The sequence below is a fragment of the Adiantum capillus-veneris genome, chromosome 5, assembly GCF_014529385.1.
Source record: "Adiantum capillus-veneris isolate H3 chromosome 5, ASM1452938v2, whole genome shotgun sequence".
Classification (NCBI taxonomy): Eukaryota; Viridiplantae; Streptophyta; class Polypodiopsida; order Polypodiales; family Pteridaceae; genus Adiantum; species Adiantum capillus-veneris.
Window position 1 is genome coordinate 3633603 of NC_140935.1, and position 10051 is coordinate 3643653.

Here is a 10051-nt window from a genome sequence, read left to right on the forward strand (position 1 = left end):
CGTACGTGTCGTGGAAAGTCTCGTCATGGAATTGCGATTCGGATTTGTTTGTGCTAAATGCATGCACACTAGGTGTTAGGAGCCCTAGTGTTTAACACAAATTTGTTCGAAGTGGCACGCCATTTCATGGACTTTTTTGTTTCTGCAATTTTTTGCACTTCAAGTGCATCTTTTCAACTAGATTTATGAGTTTACACCCCACCGTACAAGGTAATGGCTCAGGATGGGTGTTTGTGGTTGGATGGTCTATACTCCATGAGCTTACTCCACTCCAACCCGCTTTCAACCTAGTTGGTTGCCTCCACTCCATATCAAGTACATGGCTAGATACTCATTGGTTGAGTCATAGTTTATCGTCAGTTGTGGAAGACTGTCTGTAAGTGGTTGGGGGAAAGTACCTTACTCTTACTACTGCTATTCATCCTGCATTGGATGGGCAGCTTATAAGTATTTTTCTAGTGCTAAAGGATTTGCTAAGAGCATAAGTTAGCACAAAGCATTCTGAATGGGCGATTCTCTCCCTATTCTAGAATTTGCTTAGGTTTTCAACTTTGAACACCTATTGTGGTGGGGTTGGATACCGATTCAATAGTTTCATACTGTTAAGTAAGGAGCCTGATTTACCCTTGTAATTTTCTGTGGTAAAAGCGCACATTTGTAAGGCCCCCATTATGAGGAGAAGCCATCGTGCGTAAAGGAAAATCACTCAACGGAAACCAAAATTTTCACGGCAAAAAATCAGGGGCAGCTTTAGGGGCCTTCCGCCCCCGAGACTTTTTTTCCCCTCGCCGGGATATTCCTTTTCGCCGGAATATTATGGCCGGACGGCGGCCGAAAAGTGGTCGGAAAACAACCATCGGTTGGCCGGTGGCCGGTGGTCGGAAGTCAATGGCCGGTGGCCGGTGGCCGAATTCAAAAGCGGAGTTGTCTTCTCAAGGGCGGCCACACATGGGCGGATTGGAGGGTCCGATTTGGACTTATCTACACAAGGGCGGCTACACATGGCTGCCTCTCATGAGAGAGGGCAGCCCTTTTGGCCTATAAAAGGAGGCCATTTCTACACACATTTCATAGTGTGAAGTTGATGCAACAAGACGAGTGTGAGGGGGTGAGAGTGAAGTAAGGCGGGAGCTCCATTAAGGGTATAATCCCTTTGTAAACTACTTCTTGTTTTGAAGTACTAAAGCCATTGAGTAGCTGCTTTCCCGTGGACGTAGCCCACATTGGGTGAACCACGTATATCGTGTGTACTCTCTCTCTCTCTCTCTCTCTCTCTCTCTCTCTCTCTCTACTCTATAATCTTGTGTATGTAAATTTGTCTCTCTCCATTAAGTAATCTACTCAATTATCTATTTAGCTACGTCTTATTTCCTAACAACTGGTATCAGAGCAAGGTTTGCTCGTAGCTAAGTTATCTCAAGGAAAGGATTCCTTGAATTGAGTGGGAGTTATGGCGGAGGAAGGGAAGCTCAAGATTGAGAAGTTCAACGGCAAAAACTACCAACATTGGCAGATGCAGATTGAAGACTATCTCTACCAGAAGGACCTCTATTTGCCACTAGGCGGTCTTGCAAAGAAGCCCGCAATGATGGCAGATGAAGCATGGATTGTCCTTGATCGAAAGTCATTAGGAACAATCCGGTTAAGCTTCGCGTCAACGGTGGCCTTCAATGTTTCAGAAATGAAGACCACAGAGGACTTGATGAAGTCACTTGACGACTTCTACGAGAAACCATCGGCATCCAATAAGGTATTTCTTATGAAGCGCTTGTTCAATCTAAAGATGGTAGAGAATGGTTCAGTTGCAAAACACCTAAATGACTTTAACACAAATATAAGTCAACTTCGATCAGTGAAAATCAATTTCGATGACGAAGTGCGAGCTCTCCTTATACTATCATCTCTACCGGATAGTTGGGACAGCCTTGTGATGGCTGTAAGTAATTCTATTTCTGGCACAAATACTCTTAAGTTTGATGTTGTTGTGGGTGTTCTCCTAAGCGAGGAAATACGAAGGAGAAGCACAGGAGAATCATCAAGTGCTGCATTGTCAGTGGAAACAAGAGGAAGGCCTAAGGAGAGGTTCAAAAACCAAAAGGGTCGTGATCGCTCAAGGCGGAGCAAGTCACGCACAAAGTTAGTTCTTGAATGTTGGAACTGCGGCAAGAAGGGCCACGTCAAGAAGGATTGCTGGTCCAATAAGAAGAAGGAGACAGAGTCTCAAGACAACAAGCCAACATCGGAGGCCAATGTGGCAGGTAAAGTAGAGCAAGATGCTCTAATTCTCTCATTAGACAATGTGTCTAATTCCTGGATAGTAGATTCCGGGGCTTCATTCCATGCGACACCACACAAGCAACATTTCCAAGACTACACCAAAGGTAATTTTGGGTATGTATACTTGGGAGATGACGAAGCTTGTGAGATTGTCGGCAAAGGTACAGTTTCTGTCAAAACTGCTAACGGAAATGAATGGAAGCTTAAAGATGTTAGGCATGTTCCTTCTCTTCGCAAAAATTTGATCTCTACAGGACAATTGGACGATGAAGGTCACAACATTGCATTCGGAAACAAACGGTGGAAGATCTCAAAGGGATCTTTGGTGGTTGCCAAGGGAGAAAAGGTTGGTACACTTTACTTGTGTACTGTTAGCACGCAACCTTCTTCTTGTGCGGCAACTACAGAAGTTGACAGTGCGGTGTGGCACTACCGACTTGGGCATATGAGTGCCAAAGGAATGCAAATCCTTCAAACAAAGAAGCTTTTACCAGGTTTGAAAGAAGTGGACTTAGAGTTCTGTGAAGATTGTGTTTATGGTAAACAAAAGAGGGTAAAATTTCAAAAATCAAGAAATGAAAGAAAAAATAAAAAACTTGAGTTGGTTCATTCTGATGTTTGGGGTCCTGGCAAGTACACCATCACTTGGTGTCTCATTGTACTATGTAACATTCATAGACGATGCGACTAGAAAAACATGGGTCTATGTCATGAAGAATAAATCCGATGTATTTTCCATATTTCAAATGTGGAAAGCCTTTGTGGAGAATGAAACAGGTACCAAGGTTAAATGCCTCAGATCCGACAATGGAGGCGAATATTGCAGCCAAGCTTTTGAAAGCTTTTGTGCTAGCAATGGCATTCGAGGCAAAGGACAACCCCAAGGAGACCTCAACAAAATGGGATTTCGGAAAGGATGAACAGGACAATCATGGAACGAGCACGAAGCATGCGGCTACATGCTGGCCTACCGCTTGAGCTTTGGGCGGAAGCTGTAAGTACGTCTGTGTACTTAATCAATCAGTCACCCTCAACGGCATTGGATGGGGGAGTTCCAGAAGAGGCATGGACAGGTAAACCGGTGAATTATGCATTTCTGAAAGTGTTTGGGTGTGAGGCTTTCATGCACATAGATAGAAGCCTAAGATCAAAGCTAGATGCAAAGTCCAAAAAGTGTTTCTTCATTGGCTATGGAGAAGGTGACTTTGGATATCGCCTATGGAATCCTGAAGATGGTAAAATCTTAAGGAGTAGGGATGTAATTTTTAACGAACAAAATATGTACAAAGATTACTTGGAAAGAAATCAAACAAAAGAAACAGGTGATGAGTACATGGAGCTTGAGGACGGTAAAGACTCAAGGACTGTAAACGGTGACAATGTGCAACAACGTCAACCAAATGAGGAGCGTCAACCTATTCCCCAAAGATCTACAAGAGCAAGTAGACCTCCAGAAAGGTTTGTTCCTTCCTTCAACCATCTCTTGATCTCAGATTCTGGAGAGCCGGAATCATACGAAGAAGCTATGCAACATGAATCCAAAGAAGAATGGACGAAGAGCATGCAAGTGGAGATGGACTCACTACATCACAACCAAACATGGGAATTGGTTGAGTTGCCTAAAGGTAAGCGGGAACTTCAAAAAAAATGGGTGTACAAGGTGAAGGAAGAAGAAGGTGGGAAGAAAAGGTACAAGTCTAGGCTTGTGGTAAAAGGGTTTTCTCAAAAGAAAGGTATTGACTTCAATGAAATATTTTCTTCTGTTGTAAAAATGAACTCAATTAGGCTTGTCTTAAGCCTTGTGGCTACTCATGATCTAAATCTCGAGCAAATGGATGTAAATACGGCATTCCCTCATGGTGACTTAGAGGAGGAAATCTACATGCTTCAACCAAAGGGGTATGAAGTAAAAGGTAAGGAGAAAATGGTTTGCAGATTAAAGAAGAGCTTGTATGGTTTAAAGCAAGCATAAAGACAATGGTACTTGAAGTTTGATCAATGGATGTTGGATCATGGATTCACAAGATGCAACTCGGATCACTGCGTCTACACGAAGAATTTGGGAGATGGGAAATTCATCATCCTAATGTTGTATGTTGATGACATGTTGATTGCAAGTGCTAACATGCAGGACATCAAAGACCTAAAAGAGGAGCTGTCTAAATCTTTTTCAATGAAATATTTAGGTGTTGCAAAGAGGATACTTGGTATGAAAATATCAAGGGACAGGACGAAGAAGACAATAAAGCTATCTCAAGAAGATTACATCAAAGGTACTAGAAAGGTTTGCAATGCAAAATACAAAACCAGTTTCTACACCTTTGGGTCGTCACTTTAAACTAACAAAGGATATGTGTCCAAAGACACAAGAGGAGATAGCCTATATGTCTAAAGTTCCATATGCTGTAGCGGTAGGTTCTCTAATGTATGCTGTGGTCTGGACAAGGCCAGACATTGCACATGCACTGGGAGTTGTGAGTAGGTTCATGGACAACCCAGGTAAAGAGCATTGGCAAGCTGTGAAGTGGATACTTAGGTATCTAAAAGGGACAACAACAAATGCTTTGTATTTTGGAGGAACTGATATTTTTCTAGAAGGGTATGCTGATGCAGATATGGCAGGTGACAAAGATACTCGAAGGAGCACTACTGGCTATGTGTTCACAGTTGGAGGCATAGCAGTAAGCTGGGCTTCAAAGCTGCAGAAAGTGGTTTCACTTTCTAACACGGAAGCAGAGTATGTAGCAATGACGGAGGCAAGCAAAGAAATTCTGTGGTTTCACAAATTCTTAGAAGAGCTTGGATTCAAACAAGACAATTGTGTCTTGTACAGTGATAGTCAAAGCGCTATCCATCTTGCCAAGAACTCAGCCTTTCATTCAAGGAAAAAGAACATTGAGGTGAGATATCACTTCATACGCACTCTTTTGGAAGAGGGACAGCTAAAGCTAGGAAAGGTGCATACAAGTGAAAATCCTGCAGACATGTTTACAAAGGTGGTCAACAAGGAGAAGTTGAGCTTTTGCTCATCTTCAATTGGCATTCAAGGATAAGAAGCTAGAATGGAAAGCAGTCACAGGTTTGGTTTGGAGATCAGTCTCCAAGTGGGAGATTGTTAAGTATGGAGCCTGATTTACCCTTGTAATTTTCTGTGGTAAAAGCGTACACTTGTAAGGCCCCCATTATGAGGAGAAGCCATCGTGCGTGAAGGAAAATCACTCAACAGAAACCAAAATTTTCACGGCCAAAATCAGAATATTCCTTTTCGTCGGAATATTATGGTCGGATAGCGGCCGGAAAGTGGTCGGAAAACAACCGTCGGTTGGCCGGTGGCCGGTGGCCGGTGGTCGAAAGTCAATGGCTGGTGGCCAGTGGCCGAATTTAATGGCCGGTGGTCGAATTCAAAAGCAGAGTTGTCTTCTCAAGGGCGGCCACACATGGGCAGATTGGAGGGTCCGATTTGGACTTATCTACACAAGGGCGGCTACACGTGGCTGCCTCTCATGAGAGAGGGCAACCCTTTTGGCCTATAAAAGGAGGCCATTTCTACAAACATTTCATAGTGTGAAGTTGATGCAACAAGGTGAGTGTGAGGGGGTGAGAGTGAAGTAAGGTGGGAGCTCCATTAAGGGTATAATCCCTTTGTAAACTACTTCTTGTTTTGAAGTACTAAAGCCATTGAGTGGCTGCTTTCCCGTGGATGTAGCCCACATTGGGTGAACCACGTATATCGTGTATACTCTCTCTCTCTCTCTCTCTACTCTATAATCTCGTGTATGTAAATTTGTCTCTCTCCATTAAGTAATCTACTCAATTATCTATTTAGCTACGTCTTATTTCCTAACACATACTTCAAGGACTTAGTAGGTGTGCTGCCAAAGCATGTTGGCATGTCACCTTAATTAAGAGTGAGTAGGCAGTTCTATGTGTTCCAAAATGTTCAGAAGTATGACATGAGGAAACTCCCTATTCTATCCCTTAGAAACTATGAGCTTTTCAAGACACTCACGGGAGTTAGGAATTTGCCTCACAACTTCATGAATTCTACACACTCTTGTATCTATCTGATATTTCATGTAAGGCATTTACGTAAATGCTTACATGGGGACAACAATGTCATTGACCAACAGATTTTGGTTGATTTAATTGAACCTCCTACCCACCCGCATAAACTTGCATGCATTTTGACTATCATGATTTATGTATGCGTCGTCATGAAGGTCAACCAGTTCTTGTACAGAGGAACGATTGACCTGACCTAAAAAAGGTGCCACTTGGGAAAACATTAGTACTCTTAAGAAGAAGTTTCCCACTTTTGTTTTTGAGGACAAAAACTCTTCCTTAAGGGGAGAGTAACGTCAGGACAAGGGTCCCGTAAGGGGCACGGCCCACAGACTAGGGCGGTCACAGACTATGGCCAGACGACCGGGCTAGACATTGTGGATAGGGGATCCGTCTAGGGCAAGTGGCTATGAGCCCGCCTATATAATGGGAGGTTGGGAGGAGGATCCTAAGGTCTAGCATCCCTAGTTCTTACACTGGTGTGTCCCGACCACCAAGAAATCTCCATGGTAAATTGCCATCATGAGCAGTGTAGTAAACTGCCGATACAGGGTGAAGATACTGCGTGAAGGTCCCAAAATGAGTGTGTACTACTCCTTGTTGTGAAAGAAGTGCCAATAGACCTGCAAGTGTCCTGCCCAATAGGATCTATGGTGTCTGTAGTCAAACCGTTTGGAGAAAATGGGGAAGCCTAGGAACAGCCATGAGAATGACTGGAAGCCTGTCAATGCATGAACCTATAGCCCAGTGTGGCCAGAGGGCTAAGCTGTGCAAAACTCCATGAAGGCTAGATTAGTAATTTGCACCGTAAACTCCTCCTAATCAAGGAAAGCCAGACTAAATAGACTGCACTGTAGAAGCTATCATAAGCTACAACAGCCGAGAGACCACACGGATCACCATTGGATGGTGTCCTATCAGTAGGTAGGGTAATCCAAGATGAGGGGAAAGCGAGACTCGAGAGTTTGCACTGTGAAGGGCCTTTGAGAAGAGGTGTGGTCAGACTAATCTATCTACACCGTGATCATCGTGTAGAAGTAGGGAAGCCACACTAAGCAATCTGCACTGTGAATATCCTTTGAAAAGAGGAAAGGCCATACCAATATGTATGTGCCATCTTGCTTGTATCTCCTACCTGCAATCCTCTGGTGTCAACCAAAACAAAATCCGGGCCAACAATGCCACCAAACCGCATCTCCACGTGGCTCTCAATGTGACTGAGTTGGGAGTGGCCTATTGCCCAAGTCGGGGGATAAGTTTTATGTAAGGTTACCGAGGGTGATTGTAAGCAACTCTAAAGGTAGCAATTCAAATGATCAACAATGTAAAAGAGCAACTGCACTACCATCCAAGCCAATCTCAGGATGACTCCTAATGTAGTCGCGTGATGATTGATCTCCCGCATCTCGCGGGTAAACTCTCCAAGAGAGTCTAAAGAACTGAAGTCCCACTTTAGTGTGTAGATCCAAGAAATAAACATGTGCAAGAAAAGATCCAAGATCCTCTGTTTAAGTCCATGTAGATGCTCCTATGTAAGCGAGTGATCTGACGTGTCAAGGTCAAGTGGTAAATGTCTGTCCACCAAAGATGGTGGTGTCCTCTCTAGGAATGTCTAAATCCCATATGCCATGAGCATGGCCATATCTTGTGTGAACTCCTCTGATGAGTGCAAAGTTGTGTCCATAGCAAACCACAAAGTCACCACCCCCGCTAAAGTGCGCAACCACCGAAGGATGGCTGGAATGAATGGATCTCCCAAAAATCGTATGTCCGTAGATGATCAAGACGATGTCAAAGATACCGTGTACTCCAGCAGTTCACTGAGAGACCGCATGGACCACCATCGGATGGTGTCCTAGCAGGAGGTAACTTCATCCTCTGTGAAAAACACATGCCAAGAGGCTATTGTCCACCCAAAACCGCAACTGCAAGGTGATGAAAACACTACTGTCCATTGATTTTCAGCATGCTCGTATGCTCCCGACGAGGTCTAGGGAGGGTGGTGAATCACTAACATCACTGCCCCTTATGGGTTGAAAACATAGAAAAAAACAAGTGTATATAGTTGAAAAAAGTAGATCTGAAGAGGATTCTCACTGGCAAGGCACCGACAAATGCCGAGCCGATGGGGCAAAGATCTATGGGTGATGCCCCCCCTTGGCTGAAAGCGTTGATGCTCTCAACCTGAAAATGTGATGCTGATTGAGAAAAACACAAGCAAACCAAAAACGCTAGGGTCTACTGGTCAAAAACACTGATGATAGGGGGGAATTTTGGTGATGAAAAGTCTACAAAGATACTAGCGCTAGGCCAGCATAGTGAAAACACTGGTTGTTGAAGCTTGGGAGAAGAACCTGTTGCTGAAAATGCACCCTCAACGCTAGCGACTGATACCATGTGAGAGTGCGCATGTGCAGAAATTTGAGAGAGGAGAGGGAGAGAGAGACACTAGGCACCAAAACGTTGTGTAGGAAGAGGGGAAATCAGCCCCCATGACTACCATGAGCAGAAGAACCTCAGTCTGGGTTGCATTTATATGCTTGTATCAAAAAAATATACGTATAAAACGTCATTATACGCCAAAATCCAGAATAATCACCGAATAGCCGTATTTTTTAGTTTTGATCGAAAGATATTTTGATCGAAAAAACCTGTTTATATAAAGCTAGTTGCCAGTTTTGATCAAAACCACAATTGCTTATTCATTTGCTAGGAGTTGAGAGATTGCATAGTTGGAGAGCTACAATACATTTACTGACGGATAGAGACTATTGAGGTATAATTTTAAACTTGTTGTACTAACTTGTTTTTCTGTGTTGTGCCAGACTCGTGTGGTGTAGAAGTTTTTTTCTCACCGCAGAGTTGGCTTGCAGGTTATGGGCCACTTCGTGGTGCGTAGCCATCCGGCTCACTCTAGAAGTGAGTAGAATCTAGTCGCTTTTCTCGTGCTGTGCAGCCACTTGGCTCACTGCACGTAAGGGGTTTAGGACAGCCTTAGATTCTCACTCATGTGGTGCAGTAGTATATCTCTCACCACAAAGCTGAGTTAGAATTTAGTGGTTGACTCGTGGAGTGTAGTAGGCATGATGCTACACCTCTCACTTCAGAGTGACCTATAGGTTTCTCAATTTTAGATCAGGTCACATCATCGTTTGTACCACATAGAAACGCAAGAGTTCTGCTCGTCAAACAGAGAACAGAGAGATGCATAGTTCATGCCCTCTTCACCTCTGTGTGACACACAGTTTACCCTTCTTCTTTGAATTCCAAAGACACGTCATTGTTCATCACTAGATGACTTGTTGTTGTCTTGGATGTAGATACATACGATATTTGGCCTGCATCTGAGATTGTTAAGTTTTCTGTTGATGTTTGTGTTGTGAGTTCCACACAATTCATCAGGGATTAGATTAAGTCACATCATCGTTCTTACTACATAGAAATATGAGGGTTGTCTACCTAAGAGTGGAGAGATGCATACCTATGCCCTCTTCATCTTAGCATGACACGTCTTGCCTTGTACTTTCTGATGTTAAATTGTCCAGTGATGGTTGTGTTGTACATTCCACACACTTCATCAGTGATTAGATTGATTAAACTATCAATCAACATTACAACAATGTCAAGGATTTGTGCTGAGCGTACCTCACACAAGCTGGGTTATTTACATGTACACTCCAATCGTTTACGTGTATTCTGTAATGCACATAAT